Source organism: Oncorhynchus nerka, linkage group LG7 (assembly GCF_034236695.1).
Source record: "Oncorhynchus nerka isolate Pitt River linkage group LG7, Oner_Uvic_2.0, whole genome shotgun sequence".
In the NCBI taxonomy this organism is placed as follows: domain Eukaryota; kingdom Metazoa; phylum Chordata; class Actinopteri; order Salmoniformes; family Salmonidae; genus Oncorhynchus; species Oncorhynchus nerka.
Window position 1 is genome coordinate 30,501,519 of NC_088402.1, and position 23,467 is coordinate 30,524,985.

The following is a 23,467-nucleotide window of genomic DNA, read 5'->3' on the forward strand; positions in this document are numbered from 1 at the left end:
TTCAGCTGCATTAAAGATGTATAGAAAGACACAAAGAAAGAAAAAACATTCGGTTTTGGTTTTGGGTTTTCAGACCAAATGGAGAGTTTTGATATCACAAGTGCCCGAGGGTTTGCATGTTTTTATTCAACAACAATTCTCTGTCCATGACTGCCATTTTGTATAGTCAGAAGGTTAGAATTACGAGAGCGAACGAAGCTCCTCAGATCATGGTTACTGTCCCAAATGGTACCCTATTCCCTATTGAGTGCACTACTTTCGATCAGGGCCCATAGGGAATAGGGTGCCATTTGGGATGTATCCCAGGGCAATCTGGGAGGCACGCTGCTAAGTGTCTCAGTAGAGCTCTCCAGATTTGGTATGCGTCTGTTATCTGCTGTAGTAGAGTGCTATTTCTGACCCTCAGATGGTGAGTAACTTCAAGTTGTCTCATGGAATTCATTCTTCAGTACAAATCCCTCCCTCCTCTCCTTGGGGGTCCTCTTCTCTCATTCCCCAAATGTGTCCAATATCAGCTGCCTCCATGGGAAATGCCATAGACTAGAAACGTCATAGCGTCGCAATGTATGTGAATGATAGGAATTTCCTCTGTCCGTCTGGTCTGGTCTGGCCTAGTGTAACAGGGTAGCCTAGCCATATACAGTACCAGTCAAAAGTTTGGACACACCTACTAATTCCAGTGTTTTTCTTTATTTAGACTATTTTCTACATTGTAGAATAGTAGTGAAGACATCAAAACTATGAAATAACACATATGGAATCATGTAGCAACCAAAAACAAATCAAAAAGCATTCCAGGTGAAGCTTGTTGAGAGAATGCCAAGAGTGGCCAAAGCTGTCATCAAGGCAAAAGGAGGCTAGTTTAAATCATCTCAAATATAAAATATACTTAAGATTTGTTTAACACTTTTTTGGTTACAACAGGATTCCATATGTGTTATTTCATAGTTTTGATGTCTTCACTAGTATTCTACAATGTAGAAAATAGTACAAATAAAGAAAAACCCTTGAATGAGTAGGTGTCCACACTTTTGACTGGTACTGTACATGAATGATAGGAATGGAATTCTCTCAGTCTGTACAATATCAGGGTGGAAGGAGGTGACAGGCGCAGACAGAGGAGGTAGAGGAAAACACAATAGACTGAATGGCTGAGGGTGTGTGTGTGTGTGTGTGTGTGTGTGTGTGTGTGTGTGTGTGTGTGTGTGTGTGTGTGTGTGTGTGTGTGTGTGTGCGTGTGCAGGCATCTGTGTTTGTGTCTGTGTGTACTTGCGTGCCAGTGTGAACTTGCATGCATGTGCGTGGGTGCGTTTGTAGTGCATGCCAGCGTATGTGTGTGTGTGCATCCCGCCCCCTCTCTTGAATCCATCATATTGTTGTGATGGGGCTGTCCTGAGCAGTGTGCCGTTGCTGTAGACCCCCTTTTAATCACTTCCCTGCATCGTATGTCCTTGCTGAAGGAAGGGAATGGAGAAAGATAGCATTTCCTTTCAACACAACCGTCTCCTGGTGGCTTTCTGTTTAGAAGTGTCTTTTCAGAGGTAGTTGCTGGGGGTTTGTTGTGTACTGTATGGATGTGGTCAGGGAGGGAGGGAGGGAGGATTAGTAACCTGAGAAGGAGGAGATGAGCAGTGGAACATCCCAAGGGTGTCTAGTTCAGGGAGAGGACAGACAACGAGATGGAGAGAGAAACAAATAGGATTAAGAGGTTGAATGTAAAGAGGGGTGAGAGGGGGAAGAGAGGTGAGAGGGGTGAGAGAGGTGAGAGAGGAAGAGAGGTGAGAGGGGTGAGAGGGGGAAGAGAGGAAGAGAGGGGTGAAAGAGGGAAGAGAGGTGAGAGGGGGAAGAGAGGTGAGAGGGGGAAGAGAGGTGAGAGGGGTGAGAGGGGGTGAGAGAGGTGAGAGGGGTGAGAGGGGGAAGAGAGGTGAGAGTGGTGAGGGGAAGAGAGGGGGAGAGGGGCGAGAGAGGGAAGAGAGGTGAGAGGGGTGAGAGAGGTGAGAGGGGAAGAGAGGGGGAGAGGGGTGAGAGGGGAAGAGAGGTGAGAGTGGTGAGGGGAAGAGAGGGGGAGAGGGGCGAGAGAGGGAAGAGAGGTGAGAGGGGAGAGAAGTTAGAGGAGGAGAGGAGGAGAGAGGGAAAAGAGGTGAGGAGGAAGAGAGGTGAGAGGGGGAAGAGAGAGGGAGAGGGGTGAGGGGGTAGAGAGGGAAGAGAGGGAAGAGAGGGGGAAGAGAGGTGATAGGGGGAAGGGAGGGGGAGAGGAGTGAGAGAGGGAAGTGAGGTGAGAGGGGGAAGAGAGAGGAATGAGAGGGAGGGAGAGAGGGGGAAGAGAGGTGAGGGAGGGAAGGAGGGGGAGAGAGGGGGGAAGAGAGGTGAGGGAGGGAAGAGAGGGGAGAGGTGTGAGGGGGAAGAGAGGTGCGGGAGGAAGAGAGGGGAGGGAGGAGGGGGGGAAGAGAGGTAAGAGGGGAAGAGAGGGGTGAGGGGGAAGGGACGGAAGGGTGAAGAGAGGGGAGAGAGGGAGAGGGGGAGAGGAGTGAGGGGGAAGAAGGTGAGGGAGGGAAGAGAGGGGGAGAGGAGTGAGGGGGAAGAGAGGTGAGGGAGGGAAGAGAGGGGGAGAGGTGTGAGAGGGGAAGAGAGGTGCGGGAGGGAAGAGAGGGGGAGAGGAGTGAGGGGGAAGAGAGGTAAGAGGGGAAGAGAGGGGTGAGGGGGAAGGGACGTGAGAGGGTGAAGAGAGGGGGAGAGAGGGAGAGGGGGAAGAGGGAAGAGAGGTGAGAGGGGAGAGGAGGGAGAGGGGTGAGAGAGAGAAGAGAAGGGGAGAGGGAAGAGGGGGAGATGGGGGAGATGAAAACAGAGTGAAGCAGGAAGACAGAGTGTAAATGATCTGAATGACAACAGGAGACAGAAGAAAGAAAAGCAGCAAATAAAAAGCTGCTTGTTGAAATGCTCTGTGGGTAGTCTTCAGTCAATAACTACCACTCAGCCTCTCTCTCTCTGTCTTTCCCCCTCTGTCTCACTCTCTCACGCACGCACGCACGCACACACACACACACACACACACACACACACACACACACACACACACACACACACACACACACACACACACACACAGAGACAGACAGACAAACAGACAGAGATCATCGCCCTGTGCCTGCACATCCTCACAGTAATGCAACCCTCACAGAAGCACGTGTGGCACACTCTCAATGAATCATTAACCATCTGCCTGCTAGGAGGAACAAGGGAGGGGAGGGGAGGAGAGAGAGAGTAAAGAGAACAAAGTCTTCCTTTTGTTTGGCCTGTCTTTGACTCAAAACAAAGGGTATGTTTAGCTGCCTGCAGGAGGACAGCACAGGGTGGCTGGGAGGGGAGGGACCCAGCCACTGAAGATAGAAGGAGAGATAGCCTGCAGTCACTGAGGAACCCAGCCACTGAAGACAGGGGGAGAGACAGCCTGCAGTCACTGAGGAACCCAGCCACTGAAGACAGGAGGAGAGACAGCCTGCAGTCACTGAGGGACCCAGCCACTGAAGACAGGAGGAGAGACAGCCTGCAGTCACTGAGGAACCCAGCCACTGAAGACAGGGGGAGAGACAGCCTGCAGTCACTGAGGAACCCAGCCACTGAAGACAGGAGGAGAGACAGCCTGCAGTCACTGAGGGACCCAGCCACTGAAGACAGGAGGAGAGACAGCCTGCAGTCACTGAGGAACCCAGCCACTGAAGACAGGGGGAGAGACAGCCTGCAGTCACTGAGGAACCCAGCCACTGAAGACAGGAGGAGAGACAGCCTGCAGTCACTGAGGGACCCAGCCACTGAAGACAGGAAGAGAGACAGCCTGCAGTCACTGAGGAACCCAGCCACTGAAGACAGGGGGCGAGACAGCCTGCAGTCACTGAGGAACCCAGCCACTGAAGACAGGAGGAGAGACAGCCTGCAGTCACTGAGGAACCCAGCCACTGAAGACAGGAGGAGAGACAGCCTGCAGTCACTGAGGAACCCAGCCACTGAAGACAGGGGGAGAGACAGCCTGCAGTCACTGAGGAACCCAGCCACTGAAGACAGGAGGAGAGACAGCCTGCAGTCACTGAGGGACCCAGCCACTGAAGACAGGAGGAGAGACAGCCTGCAGTCACTGAGGAACCCAGCCACTGAAGACAGGGGAGAGACAGCCTGCAGTCACTGAGGAACCCAGCCACTGAAGACAGGAGGAGAGACAGCCTGCAGTCACTGAGGGACCCAGCCACTGAAGACAGGAAGAGAGACAGCCTGCAGTCACTGAGGAACCCAGCCACTGAAGACAGGGGGCGAGACAGCCTGCAGTCACTGAGGAACCCAGCCACTGAAGACAGGAGGAGAGACAGCCTGCAGTCACTGAGGAACCCAGCCACTGAAGACAGGAGGAGAGACAGCCTGCAGTCACTGAGGAACCCAGCCACTGAAGACAGGAGGAGAGACAGCCTGCAGTCACTGAGGGACCCAGCCACTGAAGACAGGGGGAGAGACAGCCTGCAGTCACTGAGGAACCCAGCCACTGAAGACAGGAGGAGAGACAGCCTGCAGTCACTGAGGGACCCAGCCACTGAAGACAGGAGGAGAGGCAGCCTGCAGTCACTGAGGGACCAAGCCACTGAAGACAGGGGGAGAGACAGCCTGCAGTCACTGAGGAACCCAGCAACTGAAGACAGGAGGAGAGACAGCCTGCAGTCACTGAGGAACCCAGCCACTGAAGAGGGGGAGAGACAGCCTGCAGTCACTGAGGAACCCAGCCACTGAAGAGGGGGAGAGACAGCCTGCAGTCACTGAGGAACCCAGCCACTGAAGAGGGGGAGAGACAGCCTGCAGTCACTGAGGGACCCAGCCACTGAAGACAGGAGGAGAGACAGCCTGCAGCCACTGAGGAACCCAGCCACTGAAGACAGGAGGAGAGACAGCCTGCAGTCACTGAGGAACCCAGCCACTGAAGACAGGAGGAGAGACAGCCTGCAGTCACTGAGGAACCCAGCCACTGAAGACAGGAGGAGAGACAGCCTGCAGTCACTGAGGAACCTAGCCACCACAGAGAGAGGGAGAGACAGCAAGGTAAAAGGAGGTGTATACGACTAGCAGTGCAGCCCGACAGTAAGCCCTCCTTGGCCAGGCCAATCGGTCCCTGCTATCTGGGATCTTTGGGACGCCCAACTCTGATGTCACCCCATTTGAGATGACGTTTAAAATGGTTATGGTAAGGGTTAAGGTTAGGGTTAGGTAAGGGTTAGGGAGTAGGGTAGAGATGTCCCAAGGATTCTGGATAGCACTAACCCTGGCCACTGACCACTGACTATCACAATCTCCGAAACCGCTGTTTCAATTAACCTACCAGGTTAGTCAGCACAACCAGCACACACACACACACACACACACACACACACACACACACACACACACACACACACACACACACACACACACACACACACACACACACACACACACACACACGCTGGCTGGGGGTCAAACCCAGCCTCAGGTATTCATATTGAGTCCTGACTGCCTAAACTGACCTCCAGCATAGTTCACAGGCAGGTTGTATTCTGGTCAATTTGGTTGGCTAAAACTGAGAGTCTAATGAAAGTGGGTTTTACCCCTTAAACAATTATTCTCTGTATGTGTACTGGTGTTATTTTACCCTTGAATATTATCTAAGGATTTATCTAGACTCCAGAGGAGTCCACTGCGAGTTCATGGCAATGTGTTACAATGTGTCATTGTGAACCCCCGAATAAAGCTTTGAGCTGAGTGTGTGGGGCAGCGTGAGGCAGTGTGTGGCAGTGTGTTTAGTGGCGGGGGGTAGAGGCCGGTGCATAGCTGCAAGCTGTCAAGCTCCTCCTGGCTTAAAGAGGCAGCCTGCTGACTCCATCCAACAGCACAGAGTGGCACACACACACACACACACACACACACACACACACACACACACACACACACACACACACACACACACACACACACACACACACACACACGGCTGAAGGAGCCCATTGTTGCAGCAGGCAGCCAGTCTGGATGGAAGGAAAAGCACATACACACACACACATCCTCCAATGGAGTCCATTGTTAAGGGAAGAGAGACAAAGGCAACAAAAGAAGACTGAGACAAAGAGAGGAGCGCAGAGGGCCGCTGAGGAAGCAGGAGAGAAAGAGAATGGAGAGAATTAGAAAGCGAGAAAGGAGAAATAGAACAGAGGGGGTGTTGTGATGGACAGGTGGAAGGAGGGGAGGGAGAGGATGAAGCAGTCTGTGTACTGGTATATAGAATGAATGTCTGGCTGTGTCTTTGCTTTATAAGTGGAGAGGGCTTTCATAAAATACATGACCAAATGTATGTGGACACCAGATCATCAAACGTCCCCCTTTTGCTGCTATAACAGCCTCCACTCTTCTGGGAATGGATTCCACTAGATGTTGGAAAATTGCTAAGGGGACTTGCTTCCATTCAGCCACAAACGTATTAGTGAGGCCGGGCACTGATGTTGGGCGATTAGGCCTGGCTCGCCGTCAGCGTTCCAATTCATCCCAAAGGTGTTCGATGGGGTCGAAGTCAGGGCTCTGTGCAGGCCAGTCATTTCTTCCACACCGATCTTGACAAACCATTTCTGTATGAACCTTGCTTTGTGCATAGGGGCATTGTCTAGCTTAAACAGGAAAGGGCCTTCCCAAAACTGTTTTCACAAAGTTGGAAGCACAGAATTGTCTAGATTGTGAGCTGTAGAATTAAGATTTCCCTTCACTGGAACTAAGGGGCCTAGCCCGAACCATGAAAAACAGCACCAGACCTATTCCTCATCCACCAAACTTTACAGTTGGCACTATGTATTCGGGCAGGTAGCGTTCTCCTGGCATCCGCCAAATCCAGAATCATCCATTGGACTGTCAGATGGCGAAGCGTGATTCATTACTCCAGAGAATGCATTTCCATTGCTCCAGAGTCCAATGGCAGCGAGCTTTACACCACTCCTGCCAACACTTGGCATTGCGCATGGTGATCTTAGACTTGTGTGCGGCTGCTCGGCCATGGAAACCCACTTCATGAAGCTCCTGGCGAACAATTCTTGCTGATGTTGCTTCCAGAGGCAGTTTGGAACTCGGTAGTGAGTGTTTCAACCGAGGCCAGATGATTTTTACACGCTTCAGCACTCGGCTGTCACATTCTGTGAGCTTGTGTGGCCTACCACTTTGCGGCTGAGCCGTTGTTGCTCCTAGACGTTTCCACTTCACAATAACAGCCCTTATAGTTGACTGGGGCAGCTCTAGGAAGGCCGAAATTTGACAAACTGACTTGTTAGAAAGGTGGCATTCTACGACGGTTTCACGTTGAAGGTCACTGAGCTCATCATTCTACTGCCAGTGTTTGTCTATGGAGATTGCATGGCTGTGTGCTCGATTTATACACTTGTCAGCAATGGGTGTGCCTGAAATAGCCAAATACAGTCATTTGTATATATAGTGTATGTTGTCATTTAGGATTTATAAAAGGAACCACTAATCCTTACTAATGTGATGTACAGTTGAAGTCGGAAGTTTATTTATACTTAGGTTGGAGTCATTAAAACTCGTTTTCAACCACTTCACAAATTTCTTGTTAACAAACTATAGTTTTGGCAAGTCGGATAGGACATCTACTTTGTGGATGACACAAGTAATTATTCCAACAATTGTTTACAGAAAGATTATTTCACTTATAATTCACTGTATCACAATTCCAGTGGGTCAGAAGTTTACATACACTAAGTTGACTGTGCCTTTATACAGCTTGAAAAATTCCAGAAAATGATATCATGGCTTTAGAAGCTTCTGATTGGCTAATTGACATAATTCGAGTCATTTGAATGTGTACCTGTGGATGTATGTCAAGGCCTACCTTCAAACTCAGTGCCTCTTCGCTTGACATAATGGGAAAATCAAAAGAAATCAGCCAAGACCTCAGACATTTTTGTAGACCTCCACAAGTCTGATTCATCCTTAGGAGCAATTTCCAAACGCCTGAAGGTACCACGTTCATCTGTACAAACAATAGTACGCAAGTATAAACACCTTGGGACCACGCAGCCGTTATACCGCTCAGGAAGGAGACACATTCTGTCTCCTAGAGATGAATGTACTCTGGTGCGAAAAGTGCACATCAATCCCAGAACAACAGCAAAGGATCTTGTGAAGATGTTGGAGGAAACAGGTACAAAAGTATCTATATCCACAGTAAAACAAGTCCTATATCGACATAACCTGAAAGGCCACTCAGCAAGAAAGAAGCCACTGCTCTAAAACCGTCAGAAAAAAGCCAGACTACGGTTTGCAACTGCACATGGGGGCAAAGATCATACTTTTTGGAGAAATGTCCTTTGGCCTGATGAAACAAAAATATAACTTTTTGGCAATAATGACCATCGTTATGTTTGGCGGAAAAAGGGGGAGGTTTGCAAGCCAAAGAACACCATCCCAACCATGAAGCACGGGGGTGGCAGCATCATGTTGTGGGGGTGCTTTGCTGGAGGAGGGACTGGTGCACTTCACAAAATAGATGGCATCATGAGGAAGGAAAATGATGTGGATATATTGAAGCAACATCTCAAGACATCAGTCTTGAGCCAAGTTAAAGCCAAGTTAAAGCTTGGTCGCAAATGGCGTCTTCCAAATGGACAATGACTCCAAGCATACTTCCAAAGTTGTGGCAAAATGGCTTAAGGACAACAAAGTCAAGGTATTGGAGTGGCCATCACAAAGTCCTGGCCATCACAAAGCCCTGACTGAAAAAGTGTGTGCGAGCAAGGAGGCCTACAAACCTGACTCAGTTACACCAGCTCTGTCAGGAGGAATGGGCCAAAATTCACCCAATTTATTGTGGGAAGCTTGTGAAAGGCTATCCGAAACGTTTGACACAAGTTAAACCATTTAAAGGCAATGCTACCAAATACTAATTGAGTGTATGTAAACTTCTGAATTTAGAATGTGATGGAATGTGATGAAATAAATAAAAGCTGAAATAAATCACTCTCAACTATTATTCTGACATTTCACATTCTTAAGATCCTAACTGACCTAAGAAGGAATTTTTACTAGGATTAAACGTCAGGAATTGTGAAAAACTGAGTTTAAATGTATGTGGCTAAGGTGTATGTAAACTTCCGACTTCAACTGTATGTCTATAGTGATACATTGACTGTCTGTCTATGAAATGACCACTTGCAGCTTATTGATAACGGATACTCCTGTCCTGAGTCATGACTTGGGTTCAGGGTCAACAAAAGGTTGTACGCACTCCGTAGCCACACACACGCATGACACACACACGCATAACACCCCCCCCCCCTGCCCAACACCTATATCAACCCACATGACACCCCCCAGAAAAGTATTGGGGATGGCTAATACCTCAGCATGTACTGTTAGAGACCTAGGCTGCCCTATAGGCGCTGGTCAAAAGTACTTCAGTAATATAGAACAGGGTGCAGTCTGAGACGCGGCCTGACTGTTGTGATATGAAAGCAGCAATGCAGGACTGGCGGTAGCACAGGATTAGAGCTATTTAAAGAGCTGCACGTCTGTCTGTCTCACTCCAGGCCCAGGCACTTTATACAGCACACACTCATGCATGCATGCACGTACCCTTACACACAAAGCACAAACACACACCCCATTGCTGTGGTATTCACAGAAGAAGAGGTCGGTGAGTACAATAGCCCAAGGCCCAGATGATTCTACTTCCAGGTGTTACATAAGTGAATCTAGCTCAGAAGACCTGTCTCTCATCCTGCCTAGCCTAGCTGGAATGTGTGTGTGTGTTAGAGAAAGATAGAGATTGAGAATATAAAGTGAAGGACAGCGCGAGAGAGTGAGTGAGAGAGCGCCAGAGACAGACAGAGCTTTAGTTCCATAAGGGTTTCAGTCTCACAAATCACCTATAAGCTATGATGAGGTGGAACTGTTGGACATTATCTCACAAAATGTCCCCCCTTTCTCTCTAACTACAGGAATTCTCCTCAGCACATCTGGTTGGGGTGGGGAGGGGAGGGGGGGAGGGGTTGAGAGGGGGATGGGCACTATTGACTGATGGAGGGATGACAGTCTGACGTGTGTCCTTGTATCGAGGTTAACACAAGCTGTAGTTCTGACTGAAGCATGCAGAATGGAGAGGTCTGTTTGTCGGTCTATCTGTCTGCTTCTCTCTGTTTGAAGGGAACCTCAGAACCGCACAACGGACATGGATTCAAATACAGTATTACAAATCTTTCAAAGAAACGTACGCTGTGCTTGATTGAGCTTGTCTGACCCGAAGGAGCCAATGGAATAATACCAAAAGTGCAAACACGGGGCAGGTTCAAGCAGGTTCAAGTCTTCCTTTCCCTGACACCCAAGATTATGGAATTATGTAGTTTAGAGGGTTTCTCCCTTTGGGGATTCAAAACTCTTTCAACATCCTTTGAAAATGACTTCACTTGCAGGATGAGAAGCAGACTGTGTGCATGTCTCCATCTTTCAGTTTCTCTCTGTTACATCTGAGCTGGGGTTTCACTGTTTGACAGGTTTGATCTTTGAAAGGGGTCATGGCTGTGTTTTGATGCTGCCTTCCTGCCTGCAGCCTCACACTGCAACGGATTCAGACCATCACCAGTGAAACTCCTGCTCTATTTCTACAGCAAGCAGCTTTTCTGTTGAGGCCATTGAGCAGCCTAAAGCTGGAGATCTGCTGGTAGGAAATAGCCTTGTAGAAAGCAGTGAATGTGAGGTACTGTTCAATGTGTTTCTTCCTGTCCTGTCTCTCTTTCTCTTGTGCAACAAGGCTAGCAGTAATTTCCTCCCCCCAATACCACAGAGCCTGGGGCTGAGACAGAGGATTTAGCAAAACGTTTTGCTCAATTTTTTTCTTCTTCAATATTTGCTTGCCCTACTGAACACAACCATGCTCTATTTGGTAGCAAGACTGAGGTAGAGCACCTTCAGCCTGACCCAGGGCTGAGGCTCATCAGTAATGACCTCCCTCCCTTCCTCAGCCTGGCCAAGGCCTGGCCCTGGAGCCTGGGGGAAGGGAGCTGGGAGCTGACTGAGGCAATCTGTCGCTTGTTTGTGCCTGTGACATCTGCTCCCATGGGGACCAGGATTAGTGTTCTCTCCCCGAGAGAGAGAGAGAGAGAGAGAGAGAGAGAGAGAGAGAGAGAGAGAGAGAGAGAGAGAGAGAGAGAGAGACCATAAACAGGAGTATGGACACTGGCATATGGATGCGTATGTGTTCATTTGGGAGGTTGATATTTTTATGGCCTCTGTAAAGGTCTTGTGGAGACCTGATCATTTATAACAAGGCACAACACCACACAGGGACAGTGCAGTGTGACATGTATAGCAGCTCTGAGAGAGAGGAGTAGAGAGAAGTAGAGAGAGAGGAGAAAGGGAGAGAATGAGAAGAGGAGAAGAGTGAGTTCCACAGACAGGGGAAGATGCCATTTCCTGAGTGAAAAAAAGATAGCGTGCATATTGGTTTTTCAGTATTCATCACACGTCGACTAAGCAGTTCTATGGCCTTAATCACGACTTACACACAGTCAGCTAACACACTCACGACTACCCATCCATAGAGAGAGAGGCGGAGAAAGGGGGGTAGAGAGAGACAGACAGAGGGGGAAAGAGAGGAGGAAAGAGAGGAGTGAGGGGGGGGGTTTGAGAGAGTAAGAGGAGGGAGGGAAAGAGGGAGAGAGAAAGAGATGGCTGGGGAGAGGAAAAGAGAAACAGGGGGCTTGAACAACATTGAGTCACTGAGGATTAAAACCAATTGTCTTATTCTCACCTAAGCAATGAAGATACAATTAGAGGGAGAGAGAAAATTATAGAAATTAAAAAACAAGACAATGAGAGGGGTAGCCTATCCATTTTTAATATTTAATGTTTTTTTTGAAGTGTCATGTTATCATAGGAAGACCCTACTGCTGGTCATGAGGTGACCGAACCGTTGCCTTACTTTCCATTGATGTGACACACATCAACTCTCCAAACACACTGGCCAGTTCTGGAGCTCTCCAGTGTCCTGTGGCCTGCATGCTGAGTCCCAGCCTGCTGGGTGCATGCTATGCTGCTCAGAACAGCTCTGACAACAAAGAGATACAGGATTGTGTTATGGTGGTGAGGGGGAGTTCAGTAAGGAGCATGAGCAACTAATGTCTCTCTCACACACACATACACACACACACACACCCACACATACACACACACACACACACCCACACATACACACATACACACACACACACACCCACACATACACACATACACACACCCACACATACACACATACACATACACACACACCCACACATACACATACACACACACACCCACACATACACATACACACACCCACACATACACATACAGGACGTCTCGCTGCTTGCTTAGCAAATACAACTTCCTCTTGGTTCAGCTCACACCGAGGCTCAAACCCAGGACCCCTGCTAGCACACGTGACAGCCATCTTATCATTTGCACCATGAGGAAAGCTAGCTACTCGCTGGCGCTAGTGGGGACACATTAGGCTGAGGGGTAAGTTGCACACATCCCCATACGCAATACACACACACACACTTATCTCTCTACTCTCACTAGTTCTTGGAACGGAAACAAACAGACTTAGGACATAGATATCGTTGTTCTCCCTTCTTCCTCTCCTCCTCCCCTCCTCTCATTCTGTTTTCTCTTGCAGTGAGCTCTGAGAAAAACAGAACATTCTCAACATTCCAAACGTTGTACAGTGTGGATGTAGCTGGCCGCCCTTGAGTTGAGGTCACTGCCGTGACCCTGGGACTCATTCACAACTATCACCACCTTCATCTTCATCACAAGTATCATTATCATTTCCTGGACAGGACACCCTGAACTATAAACACATGACTCAACTGAACACATCCTACTAACCGTAATGGGTCTGGAACTATAAACAATAACAGGTTGTTGTCTCAATGTCCTCAATAACCTTCACTGACCAGTTCTTTGATTTGGAATATGACATTATAATAATGGGGAAAAGAGACTACTAGATGACAAAGAAAGTGAGTCACTGAATCTTTATTCCATGTACACAAAGGTCTACGGAAGGTTGACTCTTTTTTGTTGTCACAAACGAGATACAAGTTAGGCAACATGGCATACCCGTGAAGTGCATAGCCTACATACCTACTAGGTACTACACCCCTGTCCCATACCGGCAACCCATTACTGTAGAAAGGCATGTGGGTTGTGAACTGCAACTAGCTTAAACCGTATGCAAGTACAAAGCATTCAATTAAATGTTTTGTGTTGTTACACATGTACTAAGGCGTAAAGTGTTAAAGAATCTGTCAGATAGCTCATGTTTCATGGGGCTTCTAAGGATTCATGTCACTTGTCCTTCAGTACAGTCGTGACTCATATTGTTACCATTGTGCCTACGCAAACATCTCTCCCTGTCTCTCCTGCCCACTCTCCCTAACACACACACACACACACACACACACACACACACACACACACACACACACACACACACACACAGTGAAGCTAGAACACTCACACCGCCTTGCGCCACCAATCCCCACTGCTGCCCTAGAACACTCCCACCGCCGTGTGCCACCAATCCCCACTGCTGCCCTAGAACACTCCCACCGCCGTGCGCCACCAATCCCCACTGCTGCCCTAGAACACTCCCACCTCCGTGCGCCACCAATCCCCACTGCTGCCCTAGAACACTCCCACCGCCGTGCGCCACCAATCCCCACTGCTGCCCTAGAACACTCCCACCTCCGTGTGCCACCAATCCCCACTGCTGCCCTAGAACACTCCCACCTCCGTGCGCCACCAATCCCCACTGCTGCCCTAGAACACTCCCACCTCCGTGCGCCACCAATCCCCACTGCTGCCCTAGAACACTCCCACCTCCGTGCGCCACCAATCCCCACTGCTGCCCTAGAACACTCCCACCTCCGTGCGCCACCAATCCCCACTGCTGACCTAGAACACTCCCACCGCCGTGCGCCACCAATCCCCACTGCTGCCCTAGAACACTCCCACCTCCGTGTGCCACCAATCCCCACTGCTGCCCTAGAACACTCCCACCTCCGTGCGCCACCAAACCCCACTGCTGCCCTAGAACAATCCCACCGCCGTGCGCCACCAATCCCCACTGCTGCCCTAGAACACTCCCACCTCCGTGGGCCACCAATCCCCACTGCTGCCCTAGAACACTCCCACCTCCGTGCGCCACCAATCCCCACTGCTGCCCTAGAACACTCCCACCTCCGTGCGCCACCAATCCCCACTGCTGCCCTAGAATACTCCCACCTCCGTGCGCCACCAATCCCCACTGCTGCCCTAGAACACTCCCACCTCCTGTGCGCCACCAATCCCCACTGCTGCCCTAGAACACTCCCACCTCCGTGTGCCACCAATCCCCACTGCTGACCTAGAACACTCCCACCGCCGTGCGCCACCAATCCCCACTGCTGCCCTAGAACACTCCCACCTCCGTGAGCCACCAATCCCCACTGCTGCCCTAGAACACTCCCACCTCCGTGCGCCACCAATCCCCACTGCTGCCCTAGAACACTCCCACCTCCGTGCGCCACCAATCCCCACTGCTGCCCTAGAACACTCCCACCTCCGTGCGCCACCAATCCCCACTGCTGCCCTAGAACACTCCCACCTCCGTGCGCCACCAATCCCCACTGCTGACCTAGAACACTCCCACCGCCGTGCGCCACCAATCCCCACTGCTGCCCTAGAACACTCCCACCTCCGTGCGCCACCAATCCCCACTGCTGCCCTAGAACACTCCCACCTCCGTGCGCCACCAAACCCCACTGCTGCCCTAGAACAATCCCACACCCCACTGCTGCCCTAGAACCGTGCGCCACCAATCCCCACTGCTGCCCTAGAACACTCCCACCTCCGTGGGCCACCAATCCCCACTGCTGCCCTAGAACACTCCCACCTCCGTGTGCCACCAATCCCCACTGCTGCCCTAGAACACTCCCACCTCCGTGCGCCACCAATCCCCACTGCTGCCCTAGAATACTCCCACCTCCGTGCGCCACCAATCCCCACTGCTGCCCTAGAACACTCCCACCTCCGTGCGCCACCAATCCCCACTGCTGCCCTAGAACACTCCCACCTCCGTGTGCCACCAATCCCCACTGCTGACCTAGAACACTCCCACCGCCGTGCGCCACCAATCCCCACTGCTGCCCTAGAACACTCCCACCTCCGTGAGCCACCAATCCCCACTGCTGCCCTAGAACACTCCCACCTCCGTGCGCCACCAATCCCCACTGCTGCCCTAGAACACTCCCACCTCCGTGTGCCACCAATCCCCACTGCTGCCCTAGAACACTCCCACCTCCGTGAGCCACCAATCCCCACTGCTGCCCTAGAACACTCCCACCTCCGTGCGCCACCAATCCCCACTGCTGCCCTAGAACACTCCCACCTCCGTGCGCCACCAATCCCCACTGCTGCCCTAGAACACTCCCACCGCCGTGCGCCACCAATCCCCACTGCTGCCCTAGAACACTCCCACCTCCGTGGGCCACCAATCCCCACTGCTGCCCTAGAACACTCCCACCTCCGTGTGCCACCAATCCCCACTGCTGCCCTAGAACACTCCCACCGCCGTGCGCCACCAATCCCCACTGCTGCCCTAGAACACTCCCAGCTCCGTGTGCCACCAATCCCCACTGCTGCCCTAGAACACTCCCACCTCCGTGTGCCACCAATCCCCACTGCTGCCCTAGAACACTCCCACCTCCGTGTGCCACCAATCCCCACTGCTGCCCTAGAACACTCCCACCTCCGTGTGCCACCAATCCCCACTGCTGCCCTAGAACACTTCCACCTCCGTGTGCCACCAATCCCCACTGCTGCCCTAGAACACTCCCAACTCTGTGTGCCACCAATCCCCACTGCTGCCCTAGAACACTCCCACCTCCGTGTGCCACCAATCCCCACTGCTGCCATCGCATTAAAAATATTTCCTGCTTAATTCACTGTTACATAAGAGACAATTATACAACAAATTCACTGGGCTTCTCAGAGACTGCGCCTGCCTGGCGTCACAAGGGCACTTCAAACAGAGAGACGGGAAAGGAAGGGGGCAGGGGTGAGAGAGTGAGAGGAGGAGGAAGAGAGAGAGAGACAGGGAGGGCAGCAGTGAGAGAGTGAGAGGAGGAGGAAGAGAGAGAGAGACAGGGAGGGCAGGAGAGAGAGCGAGAGCAAGAGAGAGAGAGAGAGAGAGAGAGAGAGAGAGAGAGAGAGAGAGAGAGAGCAAGAGAGCGAGAGAGCAAGAGAGAGGGAGTGTGGGGTAAAGCTACATTGAGAAAAAAATGGAGGGGGAAAGGTGGTGAATAAATCCAGTAAAGAAGACGAATAGAGCCTTTCCCTCACAGAGAAATGGGAATGAGGGAGGACAGAGAGAAGTGGGGATAAGAAGGAGAGATCACCATTAACCGTTACAGTCTGCGGAAGACCTTCTCTATTTATCTCACTGTTCCATTCCTCTCCTGCCCCTCCAGATAATAGTGTGGACATAGTGTGTTAAAACATGGGCAGCGATGCTGTGCCTAAAAGCCATTTGCTTCCTCTTTGCAATTCTGTACACTGATGACTGTGTGTCCGGCCTTTTCACAGCAGCCTAACATTCCAGTAAACATGTGACTGATCCTCCTCTCCATAGAACCCTCTTACACCAGACCACGTGACTTCAAGCCTCAACTAGCCATCGACAAAGTTGATAAGGAATTGGATGTAAGCAAGTTGGGCCAGTGCCAAAGGTATTATAATGAATCATCACTATCACCCCCCCCCCACACACACACCATCCCACAGGTGGGACAGACATATTGATTTGCATCTCTCTACCACTAAAGACAGCGAATCAAACACCTGTTGAAGACTGCAGTGATTTCCATTCATCTGGCCTGGCCATCATGTCGAGAAAGGTCACTAATACAGCCAGCTGTTGGAATTTACCCACACACACATCTGCCTCTCACATAGAAATAATAGTCCTGTGTGGGTCAATTATTAAAAGCGTGATTCCATTCCAGCCCTTATTATGAGCCAGTATGTCCAAGAGTGAATGATGTAAAGGACACCTTGGGATAATACAATACGTGAAACCTGCAGCTTGTGAATGAACCATTATGCTGTACAAGGTCGTAGATGCATACATAGGTTAGGAAGACCCCACACAATGTAATGTCCTAGAAGATTTCATGGGATTTGTTTATCAGCATAAATATATTTTGTCCCTGTTCCGTTGGGCCAGGAAGACACCCAACCAGCTGCATCATGTTGTTCTGTTGGGCCAGGAAGACACCCAACCAGCTGCATCATGTTGTTCTGTTGGGCCAGAAAGACACCCAACCAGCTGCATCATGTTGTTCTGTTGGGCCAGGAAGACACCCAACCAGCTGCATCATGCTGTTCTGTTGGGCCAGGAAGACACCCAACCAGCTGCATCATGCTGTTCTGTTGGGCCAGGAAGACACCCAACCAGCTGCATCATGTTGTTCTGTTGGGCCAGGAAGACACCCAACCAGCTGCATCATGTTGTTCTGTTGGGCCAGGAAGACACCCAACCAGCTGCATCATGTTGTTCTGTTGGGCCAGGAAGACACCCAACCAGCTGCATCATGTTGTTCTGTTGGGCCAGGAAGACACCCAACCAGCTGCATCATGCTGTTCTGTTGGGCCAGGAAGACACCCAACCAGCTGCATCATGCTGTTCTGTTGGGCCAGGAAGACACCCAACCAGCTGCATCATGTTGTTCAGTTGGGCCAGGAAGACACCCAACCAGCTGCATCATGCTGTTCTGTTGGGCCAGGAAGACACCCAACCAGCTGCATCATGTTGTTCAGTTGGGCCAGGAAGACACCCAACCAGCTGCATCATGTTGTTCCTTTGGGCCAGGAAGACACCCAACCAGCTGCATCATGCTGTTCTGTTGGGCCAGGAAGACACCCAACCAGCTGCATCATGTTGTTCAGTTGGGCCAGGAAGACACCCAACCAGCTGCATCATGTTGTTCCATTGGGCCAGGAAGACACCCAACCAGCTGCATCATGTTGTTCTGTTGGGCCAGGAAGACACCCAACCAGCTGCATCATGCTGTTCTGTTGGGCCAGGAAGACACCCAACCAGCTGCATCATGCTGTTCTGTTGGGCCAGGAAGACACCCAACCAGCTGCATCATGTTGTTCTGTTGGCTGGCCTTTCTCTCTTCAGCCTGTGATATAGATATGAATGAAATCTGTGGGGGGTGAGGCTTTATATGCTATCACTGTGTCCTTGTCGCCCCCTCCCTATCCATGGCAGCAGCAGTAGTTTGATTCATGGTTCGTAATATCTGTTCTCCAGGAACAACCAAGCCCAGCTGTTCCAACAGTCACTGTGGAGCAGGGGGCTAAATGTAATTAGCCGATGGATGGGAGAGTGGGAAAAGGGGGTTTGGCTGTGTGTTTGTTTTTTGTGTTTGTGTGTGTGATGCTCCAATATGGCAGTGTGATATCTCACCATGTACAAACCCCCTGGTCGAATGTCATCCTCTCAGAATAATGCAATTAAAGTGGGTGGAGGACAGCCCCACACACGCACGCACGTCACACACACACACACACACACACACATGTGTGTGATACATGTGTGTGTGGATACATGTGGCCGTCCTCTGACTTGGGACCCTAGGGAGATAGCTTTGGATGAGAAAGTGAAAGAGAGACGGAAAGAGAGAGAGCACCCAGTCCTCACTACCCATCCAGCATCACATACTGTACATACTCATCCCATCAGCCTGGTCAGTGATAGGCTCAGAGAATAGCATGTCAAGGTAATCCATACCACCATTAAAGGACCTCCGTTAGGTCTGACTCCTACCTTTATTACAACCCAGCCTGACCCAAAGTTATTACTCTCTGTTCACATCCCCTATGTTATTACCTCCACCTCCCAGCCTCCAGTCTCACAGACCAGGAAGGGAGGTTTTCATCTAAAAGATTGAGAAAGGGCTGAAACCCTGTTCTTTTCTTTAATCACACAAGGCCTAGCGCACCATGTGCTTCATCAGCCGCTCTGATACCTTTCCATTTCTAACCAGAGGAAATAGCTTGTGGAGAAGGCAGGCAGCCAATCAGGCAGTCCTACTGTGGGAGTTTAATGAGATCATCGCCATGGTCAGATATGAATTAAAATGGACTCATTAAGCGTTCCGTCCCTGAGACAGAGGCCTGATGATAATATTCACTAGCGTGTATGACTGTTTCCGGACTAAAGCAATCAGTTAGCCCTAGGAAGTGCTGTGGTTGTCATCCCCTCTGGTCCAGCTGTCAGTCAGTGACTCCAATCTCCAATACTCAATTACCAGGGTCTTGTTTATTCCACAAAAACGTTCTGAAACGGGAAGGTATTACCCGAACACATCTTTTCATTGTCTGTTGCTACATTTTTTCCTACTGTGTGCCTTATGGAACATTGAACATAACCCTGCTCAACTGTATAACAGCCTACTGCCGTTGTCACATCACACAAAACTGGATACAGAACAAAAACATTGTCTGACACACATGCGCACATACACGCACACACGGGGCCAGTGTGTTGGAGTGGAGAACATCATGTGAGTGTTGTGCTACTATGAATTACCATACGTCAGAAGGAGCTCATGAAACACACACACACCCCTCTGTCCTGCACACTAACATTCACAAACACACACCCCTCTGTCCTGCACACTAACATTCACACTAACATTCACACACACACACACACACACACACACACACACACCCTCTGTCCTGCACACTAACCTTCGCACACACACACACCCTTCTGTCCAGCACACTAACATTCACACACACACACACTCCTCTGTCCTGCCTACATAAGAGGGTGGCCTTACTCACTGAACTGAACTGAAACTCACCCTAAAACATGTGCTTTTTGTATGTGTGTGTGTGTGTGTGTGTGTGTGTGTGTGTGTGTGTGTGTGTGTGTGTGTGTGTTTACGTAAGCGGGTGTGTCAGCCCCACAGAGGAAAACTGGTTTCTACATCTGACCTCCCTTTAACTTTTTCTAACAACAAACACACACACAGTGTTTACTGCACATGTCAATGATACTAGCCGACTCGTGAACAAGGAAGTAAGTGTTACTGTACTGCTTGTGCTGTACCCTGATAAACTGCCTGCATGCTTGGAAGCACAGGGCACATGTCAACATCAACATGACAGCTAACATACCCCCCCCAGATAGAACAGATGAGTTTGAAGGTGGATGTGATATTGTGTTTTTATGTAAACAGAATTATTAAGGCCTAGGTGCCAGGGGAAAAGGCCTAGGTGCCAGGGGAAAAGGCCTAGATGCCAGGGGGAAAGGCCTAGGTTCCAGGGGAAAAGGCCTAGGTGCCATGGGAAAAGGCCTAGATGCCAGGGGGAAAGGCCTAGGTGCCAGGGAAAAAGGCCTAGATGCCAGGGGAAAAGGCCTAGATGCCAGGGGAAAAGGCCTAGGTGCCAGGGGAAAAGGCCTAGGTGCCAGGGAAAAAGGCCTAGATGCCAGGGGAAAAGGCCTAGATGCCAGGGGAAAAGGCCTAGATGCCAGGGGAAAGGGCATAGATGCCAGGGGGAAAGGCCTAGGTGCCAGGGAAAAAAGCCTAGATGCCAGGGGAAAAGGCCTAGATGCCAGGGGAAAAGGCCTAGATGCCAGGGGGAAAGGCCTAGGTGCCAGGGGGAAAGGCCTAGATGCCAGGGGAAAAGGCCTAGATGCCAGGGAAAAAGGCCTAGATGCCAGGGGAAAAGGCCTAGGTGCCAGGCAAAAAAGGCCTAGGTGCCAGGGGTAAAGGCCTAGATGCCAGGGAAAAAAGACCTAGATGCCAGGGGTAAGGCCTAGATGCCAGGGGAAAGGGCATAGATGCCAGGGGGAAAGGCCTAGGTGCCAGGGAAAAAGGCCTAGATGCCAGGGGAAAAAGGCCTAGATGCTAGGGGAAAAGGCCTAGATGCCAGGGAAAAAGGCCTAGATGCCAGGGGAAAAAGGCCTAGATGCTAGGGGAAAAGGCCTAGATGCCAGGGGAAAAGTGAAGAGGCATTGAACCGCTATTGTACATCCTCCACTGCAAAATATATAATATGCTTTTCCAAATATGTGTATGGATTAAATACAAAGTGTATTGTTTCCTAATTTATTTATTGCCTTTTGCTGACATGTACAGCCTGTCAAAGCAGCTAGCAAGGATTTTAGATGGAGCAATACTGCCACCTACCAGTTGCCCCATTCATCATCAGCTGAAGACAACCATTATGTGGACTGGTCGGCATACGCTGGTTTGTCTTGGAAATCATTTGTCTATTTCACTAACTATCACGCAATTATTTTAGAAATTATAGACATAACAAAAAAATGGCAATAGCAATTGACATATTGATAGAGCTTTCACTCTGAAAAAGACAAATGGATACAATATTTACATTGTCCACCGATGACGGGAGTGGAGGGAAGTGTCGGTGGAGGAAGTGCGATGACGCGTAAGATCAGAGATTTATATCCTGAGTACACACCTTTGTTCAAGGTGTACGTACCTACATCTCCTGACTACAAACCAACTAATATGACTCATAGGTCTTCATGCTCTCTTGAGAAATAGAGTCAGACGGCAGTGGTGGGCGCTCTGAGGTTGAGCCAGTCCAGGATGAAGTGGGCCTACCTGTAGTGACAGGTGTAGTGGAGACATCCAACATGTGCCCTGAGAATCCTGCCAGAGATGATTTAGGAACGGTAGGAGTGAGATTTTTTGGAAATAGCGGATTACAGATTTTTGGCCTACCCATACTTTGTGTCGGGATCGGTAAAGGACATTTTGTGTTTCCGCCTCCCAGAGGAAGCTGGCTCTCCAAGTCACGTGGCTTGGGGCTCAATCTGTGGTGTGCTTTGCTCTCCTGAGCAGGGTGCTGGTAAAAGGGGTGATCAGTGGGTTAGCATTGAGTGTAGACTTGTATCAAATGAAAAGGAATATTCCTAGTGTTTGTGACGCCCGCTGTTTGCTGAGACGTAGAACCGGTGGCAATGGCAAGACTGAGAATACCCTGTCTGTCTTGTTGATCTTTGACACAGAGTTTCTTCCTGATAAGGTCAGGTTAGGTTATATTTGCTACTATTCTGTGACTGTCTAGGTTCCGAACCCAGTTCGGTGTTTTAGGTGCCAAGGATTCAGACACAGCAGTGTGGATAAGGGAAATCCCACAATGTGAGTGTGTCCAGGAGGGCATAGTCAGGGGGAGTGTGCAGCTGGTATAGAGAAAGCACTGTGTGCCAACTGTGAGGGGCCCATGCATCTCGAGATCCAAAGTGCCCTGTGAGAGAGATCGGTTGAGCCAAATCAAATCAAATTTTATTTGTCACATACACATGGTTAGCAGATGTTAATGCGAGTGTAGCGAAATGCTTGTGCTTCTAGTTCCGACAATGCAGTAATAACCAACAAGTAATCTAACTAACAATTCCAAAACTACTGTCTTATACACAGTGTAAGGGGATAAAGAATATGTACATAAGGATATATGAATGAGTGATGGTACAGAGCAGCATAGGCAAGATACAGTAGATGGTATCGAGTACAGTATATACATATGAGATGAGTATGTAAACAAAGTGGCATAGTTAAAGTGGCTAGTGATACATGTATTACATAAGGATGCAGTCGATGATATAGAGTACAGTATATACGTATGCATATGAGATGACTAATGTAGGGTAAGTAACATTATATAAGGCAGCATTGTTTAAAGTGGCTAGTGATATATTTACATCATTTCCCATCAATTCCCATTATTAAAGTGGCTGGAGTTGAGTCAGTGTCAGTGTCAGTGTGTTGGCAGCAGCCACTCAATGTTAGTGGTGGCTGTTTAACAGTCTGATGGCCTTGAGATAGAAGCTGTTTTTCAGTCTCTCGGTCCCAGCTTTGATGCACCTGTACTGACCTCGCCTTCTGGATGATAGCGGGGTGAACAGGCAGTGGCTCGGGTGGTTGATGTCCTTGATGATCTTTATGGCCTTCCTGTAACATCGGGTGGTGTAGGTGTCTCGGAGGGCAGGTAGTTTGCCCCCGGTGATGCGTTGTGCAGACCTCACTACCCTCTGGAGAGCCTTACGGTTGAGGGCGGAGCAGTTGCCGTACCAGGCCGCCAGGATGCTCTCGATTGTGCATCTGTAGAAGTTTGTGAGTGCTTTTGGTGACAAGCCGAATTTCTTCAGCCTCCTGAGGTTGAAGAAGCGCTGCTGCGCCTTCTTCACGATACTGTCTGTGTGAGTGGACCAATTCAGTTTGTCTGTGATGTGTATGCCGAGGAACTTAAAACTTGCTACCCTCTCCACTACTGTTCCATCGATGTGGATAGGGGGGTGTTCCCTCTGCTGTTTCCTGAAGTCCACATGGAA

At 50.0% G+C, this 23,467-nt stretch overlaps 1 protein-coding gene across 2 annotated transcripts in view; it reads left to right on the forward strand.

The window, feature by feature from the left end:
* Positions 1 to 23,467, forward strand: part of LOC115131451 (CTP synthase 1) — a 70,689-nt gene that overhangs the window by 27,833 nt on the left and 19,389 nt on the right. Inside the window, exon 1 of one of the 2 annotated variants that reach the window (XM_029663194.2) lies at positions 16,532 to 16,814. The exons of the other annotated variant lie outside the window; for it this stretch is intronic. The gene's annotated coding sequence lies outside the window, so the exon portion shown is untranslated. Of the gene's footprint in view, positions 1 to 16,531; positions 16,815 to 23,467 lie in introns of those variants that run through there. 2 annotated transcript variants of the gene reach the window in all.